Source organism: Musca domestica, unplaced genomic scaffold (assembly GCF_030504385.1).
Source record: "Musca domestica strain aabys unplaced genomic scaffold, Musca_domestica.polishedcontigs.V.1.1 69, whole genome shotgun sequence".
Taxonomy (NCBI): Eukaryota; Metazoa; Arthropoda; class Insecta; order Diptera; family Muscidae; genus Musca; species Musca domestica.
The window spans coordinates 3,877,009-3,902,026 of record NW_026712380.1 but is presented as its reverse complement, the minus strand read 5'-3'; the positions used below and the strand labels follow the sequence as shown (position 1 = coordinate 3,902,026).

The 25,018-nt window shown below is 36.1% G+C and overlaps 1 protein-coding gene across 2 annotated transcripts in view; it reads left to right on the top strand.

Annotated features, from left to right (window-relative positions):
* Window positions 1–25,018, top strand: part of LOC101891584 (keratin, type II cytoskeletal 1) — a 282,406-nt gene continuing 257,388 nt past the window's right edge. The window contains exons 1-2 of one of the 2 annotated variants that reach the window (XM_059129847.1): window positions 1–90; window positions 1,346–1,760. The gene's annotated coding sequence lies outside the window, so the exon portion shown is untranslated. Of the gene's footprint in view, window positions 91–1,345; window positions 1,766–25,018 lie in introns of those variants that run through there. The other variant, XM_059129848.1, reaches the window with a different exon arrangement.

Below are 25,018 nucleotides of genomic sequence, written 5' to 3'. Positions count from 1 at the left end.
TTTGAGATGTTGTTAACATTGTGTTTGCCTTAAGTGGAGTCCAAGTGTGCTCCAAAGTGTTTAGTTGGCAATTTACGCTCGTGGCGCAAGGTTGGTTTTCGTCTTTTGTTTTGGGACGTGTTGGACAGTGTGTGTTTTTTCAAAGGGGGTTTTTACGTACAACGCTTGAGAAGAGATCTTACAACAATAAAAAAAAAAATAAAGTGTTTTAATTAGAAATCAAAAAAATCTATATATCTGTGTGGTGGATGTGATCGAAAATATATTTTCGAAACGATCATAATGATGCTGCTGATAATGTTGAATAAATGACGTGTTATTTGTGGAAAAAATATTAGTTTTGTTATTAATAATTGCTGATGATGGAAATATGAAAATTTTATAGAAATTACAGCCATAACGAGCTCTTTTTATTGTTGGCTCGCCATTAAGTGAATGAGTGCAATTCATTTAAATAAATTAAAGCATGTCTGAAGAAGACAGAGGAAAAAATCCAAATTGTGCAAAAGAAAGGCGAAACGAAGAAATAATTTAAATACACAATCACGTCATTGCAGTAGAATAAATGAATGAATAAATGTAAGAAGCCGGAGAATACAAGGAGAGAAAAGAAGTTAAATTCAACTCGAACGCTTAGCCGTTGTACCAGACTCAGCTGACTACCTGCCTTTCAGTGAGAAGAGATGAGGGAAAGACGGTAGTCTCTGTTGTTTTTTTTTTTTTTCAATTAACTTCATTTGCATTTTTATGAAATTGTGATTTGTTGTAGGTTATGCTTCAACTCCCCTAGATTGTTGTAGTACTACCATACCAGCATTGTTGTTGTTTATTTTCTGTTTTTTAATTTAAGGGCTTCCCCCATGCCTTTGTGTTACCTTGGCTTCTTCTTATGTTCTTGTTGATTTTGTATTTAAATTAAATCTTTCGTTTTTTTTAGGTTTTATCTATTGAGGTTTTATTATTTCAAAATGTGGATTTGAAAACATCAAATTCATATTTTTTTTTAAAATTTTAGATATTAATTTTTGTTTATTTTTTTTTTTAATTTAATCCCCTTTAATGGAATATGAGAACTATGTGACTTTTGTGAACCAAAATTGAGATTCCCAGAATAACTTCTTCCAGAGATGATGTAGAAGAAGATTTGTAAAAATTTCGGTCCATGTTATCAAAAATTATTCATCAACTTTTTAGATTTTCTTGGTAGCTAAGTTAACTATTTTTATTTTTTAATTTTTTTTTTGTATTTTTCCAAACTTTCCACTGTTTTAACTCCCAAGAACACATAATCGCAAGTATCTCCAATATTGTGTAAAATTTTGTGTCTCTTTTATTCTCCATCTAGTTCCTCCAAACAAAAGAAATCATTGTGATAAAAAAACAACAAATACGTTTATCACTACTATTCATTAAGAAATAGTACTCTGAGTGCATCCATCATTGATTTTGTTTTATGAAAAGAAAGACGCTAAAATAAAAGCGCACCAAAACCAAAAAAAAAAAAAAAAAAATACAACAACTACAAAACCAGCGAAATATAACTCGTATTATAAATTCTCCTCACATCTCCGTTTTGTGACGGGAGCAGAGTGAAAGAAAAAATCACCGACTGTTAGAGCGTGATTGTATGTGCGTTTCGAGTGTGTGACATTTTCGGAACAGTGCACCAAACTGTGTGAACTCCAACGGAGCCAACATTCTTCTGTTGCTGCTACGGCTGTTGTCGCCGTTCTTCTTTTGGATTTTCAGCTTTAGAGTAGGTCAGGTCAGTATTACTTTTTTTAAATTTTTTTTTGTATTTTTTTATTTCTTTTTGTTTTTTGCTTCTTCTTGTTCCTCTTTGTCTTTTCTTCCTTCTGGGTTATTGTATTTTAGCCAAAGCATTCTTTTCATATTGCTATTCCCTCCCCTCTCCATCCCATTCATATGTTTCACATCCGCATTGTCTTCTTTTGTTATTATTACTATTCGTTCATTCTTGCTTCCCCACACATTCTTCTATTCGATGAGAAAAACACACGAAAAAAATGAATTGTGTTTATGACTGGTGTTATTTTTTTTTTTGAACATGCCGCGTCATAACATGGAGTCAGTGTCGTCAACTTCTCAAGGTTGCAAAAAAATGCCGCAATTAATTTTGCTAATTGCATGGGCCAATACAAAACCAGTTAAGCCGGCGTTTAAGAAAAAAAAACTTTAATTTAAACCAAATCGCTAATAATATTTTTGCGACATTATTTTCCAAAATCTGGTATGATCTCCATATAAAGGTACATCCCGATAATCCGTATTTTAATGATTTTTGCCACATTTTGTAACGGATTTGTCTATCTCGCCGAGCTGAATCGATTTGGCTATGTATGTCTGTCCTTCTTGTCCTTCACGTCACAGGTCGCAGTTATGGCCCTATCCTCACGAAACTGAAACTGCAGGTCGGGTTAGGGTCACAATAGATACCTATTATTTTTGGAGATGAACGCTAAATATTTAGGTGTTGAAATGTACCAAAAACAGAAAAATATCCTGATTTCGACCCGAAATTTAGCATGCAGTTTGAGTTTAGGGCTGGACAGAAGCCTACCATTACTTGGACGGTCATCGGACAACTTTTAGCGGGTAAAAAAACATAACTTTTATGCCAAAAAAAATACCAAACTTCCACTAAACCGCGAATATTGTTTAACCCGGCCGATTCACCAATACATTAAAAGGTCACTTCTGCTGATAGCCAAGATATCGGATATATTGCAAAGTAGTTACAATATATATGTAAAAGAAATAGATCCTAGTTATTCTGCTTTAAAGTCAAGAACCGCTGGACTGGATTTTCACAATTCTCATTAATTTTGAATGGTCTCTTGCTTAAAACGTATAAAATATAATAAAATCGCGTAAAAAATATGCCAATGAAAAGCGAATATTTTTTATCGCATGCGATATTTTCAAGTTACCTTACACTTTTTAATTGAATATTTTCTACAAAAAATTTTTGCAGGGGGTAGGATTAGGGTCAGAATTGAAGTCTACTGTTTTTGAAGATGTACATTTAGGGATTCAAATGGAACCAAAAAAAAATAAAAATTTTCCTAATTTTGCAATCGCTCTGCAATTGAAAACCAATCTAAGGATTTGGTCATAAGGGCTTTCAGCATATCACATGGCCGCCCCCGCACGACTATAGCCTTTGTTTTCATGTTTCATTTCCTGGTATCGAAAGAAATTTTCATTTAAGGTATTCCATCGGCGGCGACTATAAAATTTCGTCCTGTTTTAATGAGATCCATTATTTTTATACCATACATAGTATGGAGCATATATTAGGTTTTGTCATTCCGTTTGTAACACCTCGAAAAATACATTATAGAATTAATCAGCATACAATTCTATATCGATTTATCGATGTTCATCTGGGTTGATTAAATTTTACTCAGATGTATGTTATCTCTGCAGGACTTTTGGTATTGAAAATGGGCCACGTTTTGCTATAACCTCCAGATATTCAGTATTGTGATTATTTGTGTCACATTTGTCACCGAAAATATTTCAAATTTGGAATTTGAAGTTCTTTATGAGCAATACATCCTATGACAGAAATTGCTCATACAGGTCGTATATTCCCATATAACGATACCTCTCTATATTTTTAACGACATTATTCATCGGAGTTGTTTCAAGTTTCGTATATGAATATCAAAATGGTCTACGACAAAATTGCATATACAGGTCCACGTATTCGTGTTGGTCGCAATATAACAGCAACTCCCTGTATTCAATTGTTTTTTTTTAATATGCAAATTACTTTCAAATCGTGGAGAATATTTAATATTTAAATAAACTTTCGATATACTTTTTTCCGAGAACTTTTCGAGATATGTGAACTATAGAAACACGTAGACCTAAATGTGTCTTTTTTTGTCTGACAACTTCAAATATCTGATTCCAAACTATAATCAAACACCGAATTAGACTATACGAGAACCTACACAAATATTACCCTAATCTAAAGAACTGGCTAAGTCGAGCCTGGCTAAGTTACGTTTGGACCTTGTCGTAGACTTCATATTCATATTTTGAAGAGAATCGATTTATCTTTCATAAAATATATGGTTATTCAGAAGGAGTTACCCATTTTCGATATAAATGTGAAACGTCTTAAGTTTTTTTTTTTTTTATTTAGAATTTTTGTAGGGTAGGATCTTTTTTAAAACCAATATGGTCTACCTTTACCCTTTATCTGTTTGTTTTTATGGGTAGGTACCAGTACGAGTGGGTCAATGTATTCCATCTTCACGTTTGCAGGCAAAGATATTGAGATGTGCTAAGAAACTAATTCCACATTTTACGACAACTGTGGTTTTTTTTTAATATTGACTTTTTGTGGGGGAGGTACCAGAATTATTTTGCCTTTTGGGAGGATTATTATTGTTCAAACTTTTGACCCTTTCTGAGGCTTAACAGTTAAACCAGAATCAAGTGAATAACACCGTTGCTTTCTTTGAGACAAGTTAAAATCCCTTCAAGAATTTTCTTTGGCGCCAGTAAGACTTACGGGTGGACTCCAAACCTCCCGAAACGGAAGTCCTCAAAAGAGAATGCAATATGATTCAATTGAAGTTTGTGTTTCAGAATTCTTCCACTAAGTAAATGTCAAGGACTTACGGATTAAAATTACTAACGTTGAATTATTCACAGAATTTAGAACTGTGTATTTCGACTATCACTTTAAATTAAACACGTCATCCTTGCTTTTATAATTAAAACCTCCACCATAGTATAGAGGGCATATTAAGTTTGTCACTTTTGACTGCATAAAATTCTATTTCGATTTAGCGTGCAGGTCCACGCATTCGTATAGCCCCAATATAACGGCACCTCCCGATATTCGGTTGTTTGATGATTTTAGCGACATTATTCGCTGATTTTTTTTTTAAGTTTCGCATTTGAATATTGTAATGGCTTATGCCAAAAGTGGCCTATACAGGTCCATGCCGTCGTATTATAACGGAATTGTTAACGGATTTTATGTTTTTCGAAAATTGTCAAATTCGTTCCAAATGGTGGAGGGTATTCAAAGTTCGGCCCGAACGAACTTAAAGCTTTTTTACTTGTTTTTTCCTATACTAGCTTACTTTGTTCCAGTTCGTTTCGTTTGTTCCAATTCGTTATGTGTTTCTAATGAATATCACGATATTGACCATTTTATCAGTTTTGAATCTGCGACAATGCCAGGAAGCCTTTTTGAAACCAAACCAATTGGATTAGGAGGCTCCAACTAGCAAACCATTATTTAGACAAAAAAATTTTCCAACCGATTTAAAGGTCACCTTGAAAACTATTCAATATTGCTGCACGTTTTAATATTTCGTTGTAGTCTTCAAATCCAATTCATTAGCAAATTTTCTTTAATTTCATTATTTAACCAGTAAAGAAAGTCCTAAAGTCGGGCGGGGCCGATTTTATGATACCCTACACCACTTTGCTAATTTAGTTGAGCTCCACTTAATAATTGAAGTTTTTATGGGAGAATTCAATCATACACGCTATGATTATAATTATAATTTAAAATTCAAAGGACTAAATATGCCGAAGCATTTGTATCTTTTAAATTCGGACTTGTATTGCCCATTTGGTGCGAAATTAATTTGAAATCGGATAAAAATATATATGGGAGCTATATTCAAATCTGAACCGATCTCGATAACATTTGGCGAAGATATTTCTGATCTGTATTTGATATATTTCCCTGAATATCGTTGTTATGGAGTGCATATTACGGCTGTGGGTAACAAATACAATAAATCGGATGAACAATATATATGGGAGCTATAATTATATCTGAACCGATCTTCACCAAATTTGGCATACTACCTTCTAGACTAAATTCGGTCGTATGTGCCAAATTCCATCCCATTTGGACAAATAATAGACGTTTGGTGCACAACAAATGTTAAATCGGACGAAGTTATATATGGGAGCTATATCCAAATCTGAACCGATCTCGATAAAATTTAGCAAAGGTATTTCTGAGCTGCATTTGATATATTTCCCCAAATATTGTTGTTACAAAGTGCATATTACGGCTGCGGAGGACAAAAATAACAAATCGGATGAACAATATATATGGGAGCTATAGCTATATCTGAACCGATTTCGATAAAATTTGGCATACTTATTTCCAACCCTAATTTGTTTGTATGTGCAAAATTTCATACTATTCGGGCTGATATTACACGTTTGGTGCACAATAAAAGGCAAATTGGACGAAGATATATATGGGAGCAATATCTAAATTTTTACCGATTATCTCCAATTTCAATAGGGTTCGTCCTTGGGCCAAACAAATGTTGTTTGCAAAATTTCATCTCAATCGGATAATAAATGCGACCTGCATTTTGTTCATAAGAATAAATGGACAGACGGACGGACAGACGGACTGACATGCATAAAACAACTCAGAAAGTGATTCTATGCAGATAATCAAAAGGAACTATGGGTCTATCTCGTTTCCTTTTGCCTGTTACAAACAAATGCACAAAGACATAATACCCTGACCACCTTGTGGTGTAGGGTATAAAAATCACAGAAAAGCATCCAAACTCGCTGCAAAGTTTACATTATTACACCGAATCTTTCTTCGGCTAAAATGAAAGCGTGATTATAAAGCAACAATACAACACTTTCCTCCCATTATTCTTGTGTTTTGTTTCATAATTTCCTTTCTCTTCTGGTTCGTTCTTCTGTTGCCTCATCGTCGTGGCCACCGGTTATTTTGCTGTAAATTGTGTTAAACAGCAACAACAACAACAACAGCGAATTATGACAATCATTAAATGCTGATGACAGACAATACGCTCTGCTCGGTGTTAAGAGTGTAATGACGCCTCAACGGTGTTGTAAACTTTTTGCTTTCCACCGTAAGCGTTGTGAGTGGATGTGTGTGTGTGTGTTGTGCGGCTTTTGTGGCATGATTGTTTTCTTCTTTGATTATTCATCACGTTTGTTGTGAGAGGTTTTATGGCTTACCGACATGGTGGTCGAGATGAGAGTGAGGGGTGTCTTTTAAATGGGTTCTATTTTCATAATTCTTTTAAAAATTAGAAATGTTAATAAACGCTGAAGTATGTTTCTTTCGCTCTCTCCCTCGCTCTGGGAGTGGTTAATTAATATGAATCACGCAAAATAATTATTAGTAGCAATTTGTTGAATTTGTTGTTGCCGCTGTTGTGATGATAAATTAAAATCGTGCTATAAGATCATGATTTTTGAAATTAATCCCCTTTTTAGGGTGGGAGGTGAAAATGGAATGGGGGTGGCTTTTGGTTTATTAAAGTGTTAATAAAGGGTTGGTTCTGGAAGTGATGGTAAGGATGACTAATCTGAGGTATACATATTTGATACAATCATGTTTAACGTATTCTAAGTCTTGTAATGACAATGTTTTAAATTAGACGTCTGGGAATAGGGGAATTACAATAGTAACTTTAATCTAGAGCGAAACTTATTAATTTCGAATTCCAAAAAATCACCTTCAGGAATCTAATTTTGATAATTAAAATCCCATATTAATTTTGTATATTATAGGGATTTGAGTAAAATCTTGAACATCAATGTCCTAAACATCATTGTCCTTAAAAAAAAATACATTATTTACCAGTCCTTGCAACATTTCCGCTCACGATTGGAATTTATTTACCTCTCGAATTTAGAAATTTGTTGCTTCAAAACAAAGAGTAACCAATTCGTGTTTCATTATCTGAATGCTTTTGTTGTTGTGACATTCACCTAATTTGGCATCATTAGCTCAGTTCATGGACACAGTTGATGGACTGAAGTGCAATCTACACGAGATGTTTTGGATGACTAAATATTTGTTCCTCGAAATAGAATAGTTGCGAGTTTCAATGACATCATACATTCATTAAAAACGAACATTTTGCAAACAACTTTTTTAGTCGATTTTTTTTAGATAAATGATAAGCGAACTACATTGTGAGAGTCTGAGAACCAATTTTGTTCTTTAGAAAAAAAATCATTAAAAAAAATTTATAGGAAAAAAGCCCCAGGCGGTACTGAGGCATTGATTTTTCCATAGAAAAAAATACCTCAGGCGGTACTGAGGCACCGATTGTTTTCTATGATTTCTATAATAAAATGGCTTAGTGGTACGGAGCCCTGATTTTTTCCAATAGAAAAAAAATGGCTCAGTGAGACTGAGCCCGGATTTTTTCCTATAGAAAAAAAAAAATGGCTCAGTGAGACTGAGCCCGGATTTTTTCCTATAGAAAAAAAAATGGCTCAGTGAGACTGAGCCCGGATTTTTTCCTATAGAAAAAAAAAATGGCTCAGTGAGACTGAGCCCGGATTTTTTCCTATAGAAAAAAAAATGGCTCAGTGAGACTGAGCCCGGATTTTTTCCTATAGAAAAAAAAAATGGCTCAGTGAGACTGAGCCCGGATTTTTTCCTATAGAAAAAAAATGGCTCAGTGAGACTGAGCCCGGATTTTTTCCTATAGAAAAAAATGGCTCAGTGAGACTGAGCCCGGATTTTTTCCTAAAGAAAAAAATGGCTCAGTGAGACTAAGCCCGGATTTTTTCCTATAGAAAAAAATGGCTCAGTGAGACTGAGCCCGGATTTTTTCCTATAGAAAAAAATGGCTCAGTGAGACTGAGCCCTGATTTTTTCCTATAGAAAAAAATGGCTCAGTGGTACTGAGCCCTGAAAATGGCTCAGTGGTACTGAGCCCTGATTTTTTCCTATAGAAGACAATGGCTCAGTGGTACTGAGCCCTGATTTATTCCTATAGAAAAAATACCTCAGCCGGTACTGAGTCACTGATTTTTCTTAACGGAAAAAATTGTTCAGGTGTTACGGAGCCCTGATTTTTTTCGATAGAAAAATGCCCCAGTGATAGTACTGAGGCCATGATTTGTTTCGATAGAAATAAATGCCGCAGTGATGGTTCTGGGGCCATGATTTTTTTATAGAAAAAAATGCCTCAATGATGGTACTGAGGTCCTGATTTTTTTTATAGAAAAATAAATGCCTCAGTGATGGTACTTAAGCCCTGATTTTTTTCTATAGAAAAAAAATGCCTTAGTGATGGTACTGAGGCCCTTATTTTTTTCTAAGAAAAAATGACTCATTAATGGTACTGAGCCCTGAAAAATGCCTCAGATGGCACAAAGGCCGAATTTTTCTGTATAAGAAATGGCCGGATTGGTTTATATCCTCAACCATGTGGCTACAGAGGGCATATATCATTTGATACGGCCAAAAGGTGCCTCATCGATATAACGGTTTTATAACTTTTTGGACATTTGGAGTCGATCTATGGGTCCATCCGCCCGGCCGTACGTCTGCCTCTCTGGCTGGTGCGAACCATAACTCTCGAAGGAATTATCCGATTTGTTCCAAAGTTGGTACGGCGTAATTATATTATGAAACTTAGATCGAGTCCGGAGATGGGCAATATCGGTCCATTTCTTCTGGTACATCCCCAAAGATTTTAATTGAAAATAATTAAAAAAAAAAAAAAATTAAAGCATCATACAATTTTGTTCGAATTTGGAAATCCCAATATTTTTGTCAGCGATAGGTCAGATACGGAAAAAAGGGGACAAACTCTTATAAAATGTAAAATAAGAGTCCGATGATCTAAAAATTTTTTTTTTTTCCTAAAATTTCACACATACCAATATAGAACTGGCGTGAAGATGAGATACATTGGCCCACTCTTTCTGGCACCTCCCCTACAACAGTGGGTGAAGTTGTCGATAGTCTAAATCTGGAGCGTTGTAATATTTACATCAGATTTATATCAGGTACGAAAAAAACTGGACATCTGAAAACATTGAGGATTTTTTTTTTAGAAAAAATATGGCACCTCTGTAACCACTGAGGCATTTTTGGCCATAACAAAATTTGGGCCTCTGTGAACACTGAGACATTTCTTCCCATAGAATGTCAGGCCTCAGTCCACCCATCAGAAAAATCAGAGACATGGAGGCATTTGTTGTTCCCATAGAAAAAAATCGGGCCTCGGTGAACCCTGACGCGTTTTTCTCATAGAAAAAATGGGCCTTTGAGAAATCTTAGACATTTTCTCCCATAGAAAAAAAATTGGTTCTCAGTTTCATCTGAGGCATGTTTCCCTATAGAAAAAACCTACCCGAAATCGGGCCTCAGTGCCATCTGAGTCATTATTTTCCCATAGAAAAAAATGAGAAATATGGAAATATACTTTAATGGAAAATAAACCGTCAGTTCTTCAAGAATCTTCAAAATCCATTCCAATATAAATAAAGTCATTCGAAAGCCATAACCTTAACAACACATGTAAGCCCATGGGGACAAAGCAATTGTTTTTAATATTCTTAAAAGAATTTAAAGATTTTTGGTATTTCTCTGGCGTATCAACAAGCAAACAATAGAAGGAATAGAGTTGTTGCACTTGAATTACACAAAAAACAAAGAAAACGAAGTACTACAGAACTGTAAATAGCATTAGTACCCCCAGCACCAGCACCACAGCTAACAATGCCACAACGAACCACAAATACAACCAAATGCTGTAGCTAAAACGCAAAGCCTAAAGCTTACAGTCAATGTCCTTGTCTCGTTGCAGCATCCTCCTTTGGGCTTATGATCTGCATTTAACGTTTGTAGTCTGTTTCACTGCTTCTCCGTTTCTTTTCTTGTTTCGAGGAAATTGCAAAAATTTATTTCCAGTTTTATTTTCTTAATTTATCCTTAACTGCATTATTGTCTTTATTTGTCCGAAAAATGGGGGGGGGGGGGAGGGAAACGAAAACAAAACAACAGAACAGAAGAGCGAGGAGCATTGCAAAAAATGCACACAGCAACAAAAAGGACCTTGAAATTGTTTAACTAACTCAGCTAGTCGTTGCACATGGCCAGGAGTTAAGGATGGCGCAGTGTGGCGTGGCACCAACAGACAAAACTGTGTGGAGAGGATACTACAGTGGTTAGAGAAAAATGTTAAAAACTATTTTCTTCCTATCTTCATTGATGAAATCCTTTTATTCCATTTCACAGTCTTTATCCATTTATTTGATTATAGCACTACCACACAAATTACCCCTCTTTTATCACTGTTGCTTGTGTAGTGGTAGTTGTAGAAGTAATAGGCAAACAAAAAAAGAGCAAATACCACTAGAAAGGATTCCGACAAAACTCTGCAACAGACATGGTGAACTCACAATCACATATTTGACTGAGGGAAAAAAACTATTGTACACACACACACACGCGTATATCCTTACATACAAAGTCCTCAGCCGTTTTTGTGATTCTTTTAAATAAACTCATTTTAGGCAAGGCTATATCCTCTTTTTGCTTTTGCCAGCATACTAAAGTAGTTTTTTGTTGCCTATTTAAAATGTTCACTTTAAATACCGTAAAAGGACAATATAGTTAGAAAATGCAAATAACAGAATCGTATATAAAGTCATTAGAGCAATTCAGAGAGAACAAATATACTGTTTCGGAAACTACCAAGAGCGGTAATAATTATGACGGGCCTCTTGTTTATTTTAAACATTGGAGTCGATAGGATTTTTCCAAGGCAAAATTTTAAAATACAAGTACTCTTAATTTTTTTTTGACGAAATTGCATAGCTTTGTGAAAAACTAGACCCATAAAGCGACCGTTTTCTAAAGAAAACGCAAGGTTTTGCAGAAATTACATTATTTGACGAACTGCATAATTTTCCATAATAATATCTGAATTCCAACGTGTTCCACTTTAAACTACAAATACCAGTAAGACAGTTTGGATAATGCGGGAACCTCTATAGACAATTTTATTCTTCAAGGATTGTCATCTACCAAATCTTCTCAATACCACATTTGAAACAATTTCGTGGGTCATCAATATACCGAATATCGGAGGGTATCGTTATATGTGCGCTATAGGAAAATGTGGACCGATACATACAAATTTCGCCACCAGAGTTAGAACCCATTATGACCTACAAATACCAATTTTTAGACAAATTCGTGGAAAAATGTGGCGAAAATAGTCAAAATACTGAATATCGCGAGGTACCCCTATATGGGGGTCATACAAAAACGTGGACCAATATATACAATGTATCGCCACCAGACCTAGAATCCATTATGTTCTACAGAGACCAAATTTTTGACAAATCCGTTAAAAAATGTGACAAAATTTATAAAAATATCGAATATCGGGAAGTACCATTATATGGCGGATATACCAAAAACGTCGACCGATATATCTCATTTTCAATACCAATAATTCTAGACACAATAAAAATTGTTCTGGCACATTTTGAAGCTCTACGCCAAATAAAGTGTACTGTATCGTGATTACAACAGACAAGCGGACATCGTTAAATCGACGTAGAATTGTGTGCTGATCATGAATATGTACACGTTATGGGGTCTCCCAAGAAAATTTAGGGATGTTACAAACGGAATGACGAAGTTAATATACCCTCCTTTTCAAGGTAGAGGATATAAAAAACCCATAATCAAAACAAAAAACATATCTTTCAACATTTTTGTAACGTTCCGTTTAAATTTCCTTGGAATCCGTGCATTTCAGGTATACGGGTGAGATAAGAAACTACAAAAAAGTCAAACGCTGCCCGAATGTTGATCTGCGGTCTTTTGGCCCATTTCCGGCGAAGCGCTTGCTTGAGGTGATCGACATTTTGGTATTTTTTTTTGCCAACATTGCTTTCAAAAATACTCCAGACACAATGGTCCAATGGATTGGTATCAAGAGATTTTGGTGGCTATTGTGCGCTGGAAATGAAGCGAGGAACCTAATTTTCTAACCATGGTGCTGAGTCCTGTTGGAATGTCCAAGGTCTGGGGTCAAAATGTTTGCGTGCCTAAGACTTTAATACACCCTCCACAATATTTTCGCGATAATATTCGGCATTTATTCTGATGCCATGGTTTCGTCGATTAATACGAGCGGAGAGCTACCATCGGCTGTTATGGCGGCCCACACCATCACCATAGCCGGACCTTGAGTTCTGGTGGCCAACCGAAGGTACACATGTTCAGCTGACCTCTTTGGCAAGTAAACACGATCATTTTGTTTATTTACAAACTGCTGGACAAGGTATGTTTTCTCATCGGAGAAAACCAAATTCGGCAGTTCACCACTTTCGGCCAAGCTGAGCAACTCTTTAGAACTTTTGAGTCTATTTTCCTTCTGCTGCGTTGCGATGTAATTTCTTGCACTTTTTGAAATTTTAATGGCTTTACCCAGATCTCATTTTTCAATATTTGCCGCATTTTTCGGCCACTTCGACGCGGGTTTCGATCAAGTCGCTTCTTTACTTTTCGAACCATTTCTGCTGATGGCTGATGTTTTCTTCCGTCCACTTCCTTGACGTCGGGCCACGCTAACAGTATCATCGTGACGAGGGATGGCACGAGACACAAAAGATTCCTTCATATCTAAATGCTGGAGTGCTCTAACGATAACCACTTGTGGTTTTCCAGCCAAATGTAAAAAATACGCTTGAATTCCATCACGAATAACTTTTTTTCTGGAAAATTCTCACCAAAATGCTTTTGTACGCTTGTAAACAATATAATGAGCTGTCACTGGAATAATTTTAACAGCGGACGGACGAGTGGCTTAGAAATGACAGCAGTATGAAGCTGGTTGCAGTTTTTTCATCTCACCCTCTACAAAGTTTCGCCACCGGAGCTGGAACCCATTATCAACTACAATTGCCCATTTTTAGAAAAATTCGTGGGAAAATGTGGTGAAAATCATCAAGATACCAAATATCAGGAGGTACCGTTATATGGGGGCTATACAAAAATATGGACCTATGTATACATTGATTTGCCACCCGAGCTAGAACCAATTATGACCTACAAATAACAATTTTCGGACAAATTCGTGAAAAATGTGGCAAAAATCATCAAAATACCTAATATCGGGAGGTACCGTTATATGGCGGCTGTACCAAAACGTAGACATGCAAAGTTTCGCCACCGAAGCTAGAACCGATTATGACCTACAAATACCAATTTGTATACAAATCCTTGGAAAAATGTTGCAAAAATCGTCAAAACACCTAAAACACCAATATTTCGCCACCGGAGCTAGAACCCTTTACTAAAAACTAATTTACTAATTTTTAGACAGATTTGTGGAAACATGTTACGAAAATCATCAAGACACTGAATGTCGCGACGTACCCCTATATGACAGCTATACATTTACATTTATACATTCTATGTAAAATTTGAATAGATGGAACCAACCTTTCCGTACGTCCCCCACAAATCTGTCCCAACATAGATGGTAACTTTCTAATTTGTTACAAAAGATCGCTTGGTCTACTGATTCTAAAAGTTAGCTTATCTCAGATCTTAAAAAAGAAAATCAACAGATTTTCCACCAGAATATCGGTTTTTCTTTGTCAGAGAAACTAATGGTCAAAACGATGACCCTAATGCTGATCTGAAAATTTGCCTTTTAACTACTTCTAATTTTGGATAATTGTTTTGGTAGCTTCAATGTTGCCCAAGTTTCCTACATATAGCAAATACGCCTCAGAAACTGGATCTTTAATAGATCTTGTTTTTAATAAATTATTCTAGAATTATTTTTAGTACATAAAATACAGTAATGTTTGCGCTTAAAAATTAAACAAGTTAAAAAGCAGTAAGTCCTGCCGGGCCGAACTTTGAATACCCTCCACCATTTGGAACGAATTTGAAAATTTTCAAAAAATAAATCCCCTAAAAAATTCCGTTAAAATTTTAAAAATTCCGAATATAGCCGTTATACTGGGGTTTATACGACGTGGACCTACATAGGCATTGTTTGTCATAAGCCATTACCATATGCAAATTCGAAACTTGAAATAAACGGTGAATAATGTAGCTAAAATCATCAAAATATCGTATATAGGGAGGTACCGTTATATCGGAGCTGTGCAAAGACCTGGACCAGCATAGACAATTTTCTGTCACAGGCTGTAGCATCCATTATGAAGTTCAAATACGACATCTCAAACAATTTCGGTGGGTATTGTAACTAAAATCGTCAAAATACCGAATATAGGGGTGTACTTATTTATGGGGCCTATACGAAGACCTTAACCTGCATAGACAATTTTCTGTCATAGACTGTAGTTCCCATTACGAACTCTAAATACATAATTTGAAACTACTACGGCGAATAATGATGCTAAAATCATCAAAATACCGAATATTGGGAGGTACCTTTATATGGGGGCTATAGGAAGACGTGGACCTTCACAGAACATTTTCTGTCTTAGGCTGTAGTACCCAGTTCGAACTTCAAATGCCAAATTTGAAACAATTCCGGTGAATAATTTCTTCGAAATACCGAATATCGGGAGGTATCGTTATATGGGGGCTATAAGGAGACGTGGATCTGCACAGACAACTGGATCTTTGATCTGGATCTTGATCTGCATAGACAATTTTCTGTCATAGACTGTAGTTCCCATTACGAACTCTAAATACATAATTTGAAACTACTACGGCGAATAATGATGCTAAAATCATCAAAATACCGAATATTGGGAGGTACCTTTATATGGGGGCTATAGGAAGACGTGGACCTTCACAGAAAATTTTCTGTCTTAGGCTGTAGTACCCAGTTCGAACTTCAAATGCCAAATTTGAAACAATTCCGGTGAATAATTTCTTCGAAATACCGAATATCGGGAGGTATCGTTATATGGGGGCTATAAGGAGACGTGGACCTGCACAGACAATTTTCTGTCTTAGGCTGTAGTATCTATTTCGAACTTCAAATACCAACGTTTAAACGATTCCGGTGAATAATGTCACTAAAATCATTAAAATACATATTATCGGGAGGTACCGTTATATGAGGGCTACATTAAAACGTGGACCTACATGGCCCATTTACGAACTTAACCTGCCTACTGGCAAAATAAACATGCGTGCAAAATTTTAGCCTTCTATCTTAATTCGTCCAAAGGATAGTGGGATTAGAACAGACGGACACACAGACAGACAGATGGACACACAGACGGACAGACGGACATAGCTAAATCGACTTAGAATTTTACGCTGATCAAGAATATATATACTTTGTTGGGTCTGACAGGAGTATTTCGAGGAGTTACAAACGGAATGACAAAGTTAATATACCCTCCATAGTATGGTGGAGGGTATAAAAAAAAATCTAATAGATGAAAATTAAAAACAACACAGCAAACCCCAACTTGACAGGATACATATTTCACAACTTGAGCAACCGCAGCAGCAGCTGGCAGGCAGATGCCATCAGTCTGAGCGCAACATCTGTGACCATGAACTAAAAAATAATGATGCCAAATTAGCTGATTGTCTAAATGAAAGCAACTTAATTATACGACGAATAAAATTTATTGTTTTAACATCCCGACGCATGACAAACAAACAAACCCCAAAATCTGCATATGTAAATGAAAAACGGAAAAGATTAATGCACACATGTGGGGACAACAAAAAAGCAAGTGACACACAACAAGAGTAAGTGGCTGGAAAGTACTTTTGGAACACGAAGAATACTACAGATACTCCGGTCATGTGGTTGCCAATTTTTGTATTTTATAATAGTAATAGTACAGAACACTCGGTTAACTTTCAAATAAGGTTAATGCAACATTAAGCCACAAAAATGTACTGCTGCTGCTGCTGTTGTTCAAGAGACAAAATTAGTTTCACTTGCAGGCATCTGTCATGTCCTTTTTTTTGTCTAAATGGTTGTTTGTGTGTTTGTCTATACCAAGTGTGTGCATGTGTGTGTACAAAGTATCCTCTGCTGATTGTGTGCAAATAAAAAAAAACACACACACACACACGTTTAAATACACACATACGGTACATATAACAAATACTGCATTAGATTGTAGACATTATGCCCGCAGATTGTGCCACTAGGCGTGTGCACAAAAATAACACTAAACTTTATTGGTTTACATGAACTAACAAAAACATAGAAAAGCAAAAACAAAAACAAATTTAAACGAGAGAATGGATCATGAAACTCGGCAGGAAAAAAAACATAATAGAGTGACATGGCACTCACACATACACACATAAGGAAAATTTTTAGTTTTTTAGCTGTTGGATGTGATTCTATTTAACAAAAAAAAAAAAAAAAAAAAAACTAGTAAAAAAAGAGGAAAAAACTACATCAGCATTTTTGGATATTAGAATTTTTACAAATAAAATATCTTTGCACACAAATACCAGCATGCAAATGTCAATATCAAACAGTGTGCGAATGCAACACCAGCAGCAAAAACTCAAGTAAACACTTGAGCGACACTTAATAATATTGGTGGCGTCAGGTTGTTCGAATATGTGGCTAAATAGATATGAATGCCGCAAGAAGTCGTATGGAAAGTATATAAAATTTATCGTTGCCTATTCATTACTTCGAAATATACATTTTAGACCAAACAAAGTAGATATATTCTTGATCAGCAAAAATATATATCGGTATAGCGATGTCCATCCGACAGTGGAAATCGCTCTAGCTTTCGAACGAAAGTAAGTTGAAACAAATTTACGCAGATGAATTTTGGCTCTGCTTTGGTATTGAAAATTGCTATACATGTCCACGTTTTGGTATAGCCCCCACAAATTTTAGGGGTTTTGGTTGTTGGTTTTCAGTAACAAAAAAAATTTGATAGTCTGTGTTCCCGGCATGTAGGAAACAACCATGCAAGGATTTGTCCGTAAAGGTCCAAGATTTGGTACAAACCACCTATATACAGGGTGAGATAAAAAACTCCAACAAAGTCATAATATTAAATTTTTAATTTCATTAAATGAAAAAAAAAAAAACAAGTAAAAAACATTACTTTCGGCCGGGCTGAAATTTTAATACCCTCAACCTTAGGGTAAAGAAAACATTAGAATCAATTATGACCTACAAATACAAATTTTTAGACATATTCGTGGGAAAATGTGGGAAAATCATCAAAATACCAAGTATCGGGAGGTAACGCTATAAAGGGACCAATACATACAATGTTTGGCCAACGGAGCTAGAACCTATTATGACCAACTAATTCCAATTTCTAGACAAATCCGTGAAAAAATGTGACAAAAACCATCTAAATACCGAATATCGGAAGATACCGCGTGGACCTATACATACAGTGTTTCGCCACATGAACTAGGACCCATTAAGACCTACAAATACCAATGTTCAGACAAATCCGTGAAAAAAATGTGGCAAAAATCATCAAAATACCTAATATCGGGAGGTACCGTTATATGGGGGCTATGCCAAACGTAGACCTATACATGCAAAGTTTCGCCACCGGAGCTAGAACCCATTATGACCAACAAATATCAATTTTTAGACAAATCTATGAAAAAATGTGGCAAAAATAATCAAAATACCGAATATCGGAAGGTAACGTTATATGGGGCTATACAAAAACGTGGACCGAAATATCTCATTTTCAATACCAACCATCTTAGACACACTACAAATTATTCTGCTAAATTTTGACGCTCTATGCCAAATAATGTGGCCTGTATCGTGATTTCAACAGACAGACGGACATCGTTAAATCGACTTAGAATTTTATGCTGATTATGAATATATATACATTATGGGGTCTACGACGAATATTTAGGGATGTTACAAACGGAATGACAAAGTTAATATACCCTCCTTTCCAAGGTAAAGGTTATAAAAATGTCGGGAATAGCATCAAATTTTAGAATAAGTTTAGATTTGATCGAATTGGTCACCTTTGGCCCATTCACGGCGAAGCGCTTGCTTGAGTTGATCGACACTTTGGTATTTTTTAGTGCCAACCTTGCTTTCCAAAATACTTCAGACACAATATTCCAACGGATTGGTATCCGGAGATTTTGGAGTCAATTGCGCGCTGGAAATAAAACAAGGAACCTCATTTTTTAACCATTCTTGGTAGGCGCGTGCTGAGTGTTATGGTGCTGAGGCCTGTTGCAATGCCCAAAATCTGCGGTCAAAATGTTTGCGAGCCCAATGCTTTAATACACCTTCCTGAATATTTTCGCGATAGTATTCGGCATTTATTCTGATTGCACGGTCGATTAATTCGAGCGTAGAGCGACAATCGGCTGTTATGGCGGCCCACACCATCACCATGACCGGCGCTTGAGATCTGGTGGCCAACCGAAGTTGCACATTTCCAGCTGACCTCTTTGGCAAGTAAACACGATCATTCTGTTTGTTTACAAACTGCTAGCCAACGAATGTTTTCTCATCGAAGAAATCAAATTCGGCAGTTCACCACTTTCGGCTAAGCGAAGCAACTCTTTAGCTCTTTTGAGTCTATTTTCATTCAGTTGCTGTGTAAGTTCTTGCACTTTTTTGGAATTTTCAATGGCTCATTTTTCAATATTTACCGAATAAAATATTGCGATATGATCAGCTTACTGCCATTTTTCGTCCACTACGACGAGGGTTTCGATCAAGTTGCTTCTTTACTTTTCGAACCATTTCTGCTGATGTTGCTGTTTTCTTCCGTCCACTTTCTTGACATCGGGCTACGCTACTTGTGGTTTTCCAGCAAAATATAAAGAAATCACACTATCACGCTTGAATTCCATCGCGAATAACTTTTTTTCTGGAAAGTTCTCACCAAAATGCTTTTGTACGCTTGTAGACAATATAACGACCTGCCACTGGAATAATTTTAACATCTGTCGGACGAGTGGCTTAGAAATGACGGCAGTCTGAAGTTGGTTGCAGTTTTTTTTTTCATCTCACCCTGTATGTAATGGACTTTAACACCCAATCGGATAAAGCATATTTAAGAGAGCTATAGCTATATCTGAACCGTTTTTCACAAAAATTTGAAGCGCTTGTTTTTAGGCTGAATTGGTCGGATGTATCAAAATTCAAGTAATTTCGACTGATATAGGCCATTTGGTTTGCAAAAAACCTGTATATTACGAATGTAAGGGACTAAAGCACCAAATCGCAAAAAACATATATATGGGAGCTATAGCTATATCTTAAGCGATTTTTACCCATGCTGAAGTATTTGCATCTATGCTGTAATAGTTGCAAAAATCCACTCTATTTGAGCTTGTATTAACCATTTTCTGCACAATTAACGTCAAATCGGATAAAGATATATATAACACCTATATCCAAGTCTGAACCGATCTTGATGAAATTTCCCATAGACAGTTCTAGGGTATATCTGATATCTGGTACCATATGTAGAACATTTTATTTCAATTGGATAATAAATGCGGCCCGCCGTTTTTTCACAAAAATACAAGGACCGGCGGAGGGAAATCGATTCAGAAAGTGATTATATGAAGATCCTTTAAAGTAACTATGGGTCTATTTCGCTTTCTTCTCCATGTTACCAACAATTGCACGAAGCCATAAAACCCTTACCACTATGTGGTGTAGGGCATATAAAAGGAAAAAATCTTATTTAAATATATTAATTAATTTCGATTAAAATCCTTTAATACTATTTCTATTTTAAATCATTTTCCGGCTCAATTCTCATAACTATTTCAAAGACATTCCAAAAAATTGAGATAATACATTGGCGAAATGAGAACAATTCAATAACATATATCTTTGGCCAAAAATTAAAATTGCACATAACTCATAGAACCCTGACCCATTTGAATATAAATCAAGTCATACACAAGAGCATATATCACACACACACACACACATATATATATATATATAAACATGGATACCCTCTACATTTGAGTGTGCAAAGGTTTCCTAACACAACGAAATATTTTAAGAAAAACCCACAAATCATTCGACCCCCCTATGCATGCATAAATGTGACGTGAATGTGTATGTGTATAGGAGGATACCCATAATGTCACCATTGTTCATTGGAATGCTAGAGAAGTTCAAAAACCACAATTTTTATTAAATTTCATAGCATACTTTTTGGAGGTCACACACACACAGTGTTGTCTTGCCATTGTATGCAATTTAGGGCAGAGGGGCATGAGATAGGAAATTCGTGTGACCAACAAAAAAGAATGCACGACGAATAATGAAACAGATCCTGGTGTCAATAACACATATATAATGAAAATATTAAAACACACACACACACACAATTAAAGTTGAATAGAGGACACAATGGAATTCATTCATGTCCTACTTTTAAGTTGAAAACTTTTTCTGTCTTTTGTTCGTTTATTGTTTTCGTTCTGATGGTAGTGTGAAGGTAATCTTTTGGGCAGTACCGCAGGCACCAGTTATGGGGTAGTAGTTTCAGTAACGAAATAGTTGAAAACCGCTCCGAAAAAAGTGTGGTTGGAATAATTAAACCTTGAATGGATATTAACATTATTTTGTAAGTCCATGTTTAAAAGCAGTACATTATTGAAATAGTTAAAATGCAGTAATAAATTATTTATAACTTGGTTATATGAATCTGATTTGAATGCTGTTAGAATCTGGACCAGTGAAGAATAATTTATACATATACAATTGTAAAAGGCGTGTGAGTGGCTAAAAAAAATGGGCAAATGTTGGTGGCTAGGTTGCAATAAGCCAGGCTTTTTTGGAAATTAAAATTTCGCATTGATACGAGACATCATGGACCTCATTGTTTGTAATTTCTTTGGTTTTCAGTCAATAACAATTACCGAATCGACCTACAGATGAGGTGTGTTGTTGGAAAGAAGGAACTAACAATCGTGATTTTGTGAAAAATCCTATACATTTAGAACGAGTATCTTAGAATTTAATATGCGTGTACAGGTCCTCATCGACGTGAATCATCAGCTTAGGTGTTATTTTCAAACATAGAAACTAAAACAAGTAAAAAAGCAGTAAGTTCGGCCGGGCCGAACTTTGAATACCCTCCACAATTTGGAACGAATTAGAAAATTTTCAAAAAAATAAAATCCAATTAAAATTCTTTTAAAATCTTTAAAATATCATATATAGGAAGGTGCCGATATGGGGAGATATACGATATTGTGGACCTATAAAGACAAATCTATGTCTGGGTGTAAAGTACTCACAAAGAACTTCTTGTGTGGAGTTTTCAGATAATTCCACTGGAAAATTTGGTTAAATCAAAATACCAAATAAAGGGGAGTACCGTTATATGGGGTACATGCGATATTGTGGACCTATATAGACAATTCTCCGTGTGTGGAATTTCAGACAATTCCATTGAAAACTGTGGCTAAAATCATAAAAATACCGAATATTGGGGGTACCGTTATATGGGGGCTATACGATATTATGGACCTATATAATTCTCTGACGAGGTATAAAGTACCCACAAGGACTTCCTTGTGTGGATTTTCAGACAATTCCGTTGAAAATGTGGGTAAACTCATCAAAATACCGAATATACAGGTATATGGAGGATATACGATATCATGGACCTGTATATACAATTCTCTTTCAGGGGGTAAAGTACTCACAAGGGACTAGTTGTGTGGATTTTAAGACAATTCCATTGGAAAATGTGGCTAACATCATCAAAATACCGAATATCGGGGTGTACAGTTATATGGGGGATATACGATATCGTGAACCGATATAGCCCATCTTCGAACTTGACCTGCCTGCAGACAAAAAAGAGATCTGTGCAAAATTTTAGCTTCCTATCTTAATTCGTTTAGACTGTAGCGTGATTACAACATACGGACAGACGGACGGACAGGGCTAAATTGTCTTAGAATTTTACGCTGATCGAGAATATATATACTTTGTTGGGTCTAAAATTATTCTTTCGATGAGTTACAAACGGAATGACGAACTTAATATACCATCCATACTATGTATGGTGGAGGGTATAAAAATACTACAGAGTACTAAATACTGTAGTCTTATAGTTAGAATTCAGACATTTTACGGTTAAGGTTTGTCTGGCAGAGGAAAATATGTTGGGAAATTTTATTTCACAAAACCAGTAGAAAACGTAAGTTCAGTCATGCAGAGCTTTTACCCTCCAGTATGAGGTAAAGAAAAACTTTAAAGAGTGAGATATCGGAATTGGACTAATTCCTGCATTCTACTGAATGATGAGATGAAAAAACTGCAACAAACCTCAGACTACTGTCAATTCCAAGCCACTCGTCGGACAGTTGATAAAATTATTCCAGTGACAGCTCATTATATTGTTTACAAGCGTACAAAAGCATTTTGGTGATACTTTCCAGAAAAAAAGTTATTCATGATGTAATTCAAGCGCGATAGTGCGATTTCTTTACATTTGGCTGGAAAACCACAAGTGGCTATCGTTAGAGCACTCCAGCATTTAAATGTGAATAAATCTTTTGCGTCCCGTTACATCGCTCGTTACCGTGATACTGGTAGCGTAGCCCGACGTCAAGGAAGTGGACAGAAGAAAACAGCAACATCAGAAATGGTTCGAAAAGTTAAAAACTGCCTTGATCGAAACCCGCGTCGCAGTGGCCGAAAAAATGGCTCGTGAGCTGAACATATCGCAATATTCCATTCGGCAAATATTGAAAAATGAGTTCGGGGTAAAGCCACTGAAATCCCAAAAAGTGCAAGAACTTACACCGCAGCAGGAAGAAAATAGACTCAAAAGAGCTAAAGAGTTGCTGCGCTTGGCCGAAAGTGGTGAACTGCCGAATTTGGTTTTCTCCGTTTCCGATGAGAAAACATTCGTTGTCCAGCAGTTTGTAAACAAACAAAATAATCGTGTTTACTTGCCAAAGAGGTCAGCTGGAAATGTGCACCTTCGGTTGGCCATCAGAATTCATGCGCCGGCCATGGTGATGGTGTGGGCCGCCATAACAGCCGATGGTCGCTCTCCGCTCGTTTTAATCGACCGTGGCATCAGAATAAATACCGAATATTATCGTGAAAATATTCTGGACATTCCAACAGGACTCAGCACCATCGCACTTAGCACGCGCCACCCAAGAATGGTTACGAAATGAGGTTCCTCTCTTCAGTTCCAGCGCTCAATGGCCACCAAAATCTCCGTATGCAAATCCGTTGGAGTATTTTGGAAAGCAAGGTTGACACTAAAAAATACCAAAGTGTCGATCACTTCAAGAAAGCGCTTCGCCGGGAATGGTCCAAAATACTGCAGAGCACCATTTGGTCAGCGTGTGACGGTTTGAAGGTCATAATTCCTGCCAAAGGTGGCAAATTCGAAAAAAATCTAAACTTATTGTAAAATTTGATGCTATTTCCGACATTTTTGCTTTCATTCAATAAAATTAAAAGTGATGGCATTTGACTTTGTTGCAGTTTTTCTTATCTCACCCTGTACGTATTTCCGTATGTATATGTCCTCCACAATTCAGCTCAGAAATTAGTGTTTAACATTTTGCCAAGATCGGTTTATATTTGGATTTAGCTCCCATATATATCTTTATCCGATTTTATATTTTTTGTGCACTAAATGGCTAATATCAGCCCAAATGGACTGAATTTTGGCATTTCTCACGAATTTGGAGATAATCAGTTTTGATACAGCTATAGCTCTCAGGTATATGTATCATCCGATTTGATGTTGAAGTCCCTTACATGCGTAATATGTACTTCACAACAATGAAATTTGATACCAGGCACCAGATACAGCTCGAAAATACCTCTGCCAAATTTTATCCATATCTGTTCAGATTTTTATATATCTTCGATTTATATCTTCAACAGATTTTATACCCTACAACACTTTGTGTTGGGGGTATTATAAGTTTGATTGGGCCAAAAATTATGTAACACCTCGAAATATTGGTTTCCCACATAGGAAAGTATATATGGATCTTCCTAGCTCGCCGAAGTGAGTCGATCTAGCTATGTATGTCCGTCCGTCCGTCTGTCCGTCTGTCCATGTTAATTTGTAATCACTCTACAGGTCGCAATTATGGCCCGATCTTCACGAAATTTAGAATGGAGGTGGGGCTAGGGTCAGAATAAAACCCTATTTCTTTTGGAGATGAATATTTAGGGGTTGAAATGGACCAAAAACTGAAAAAATCCTGATTTTGCAGTTGCTCTACAGG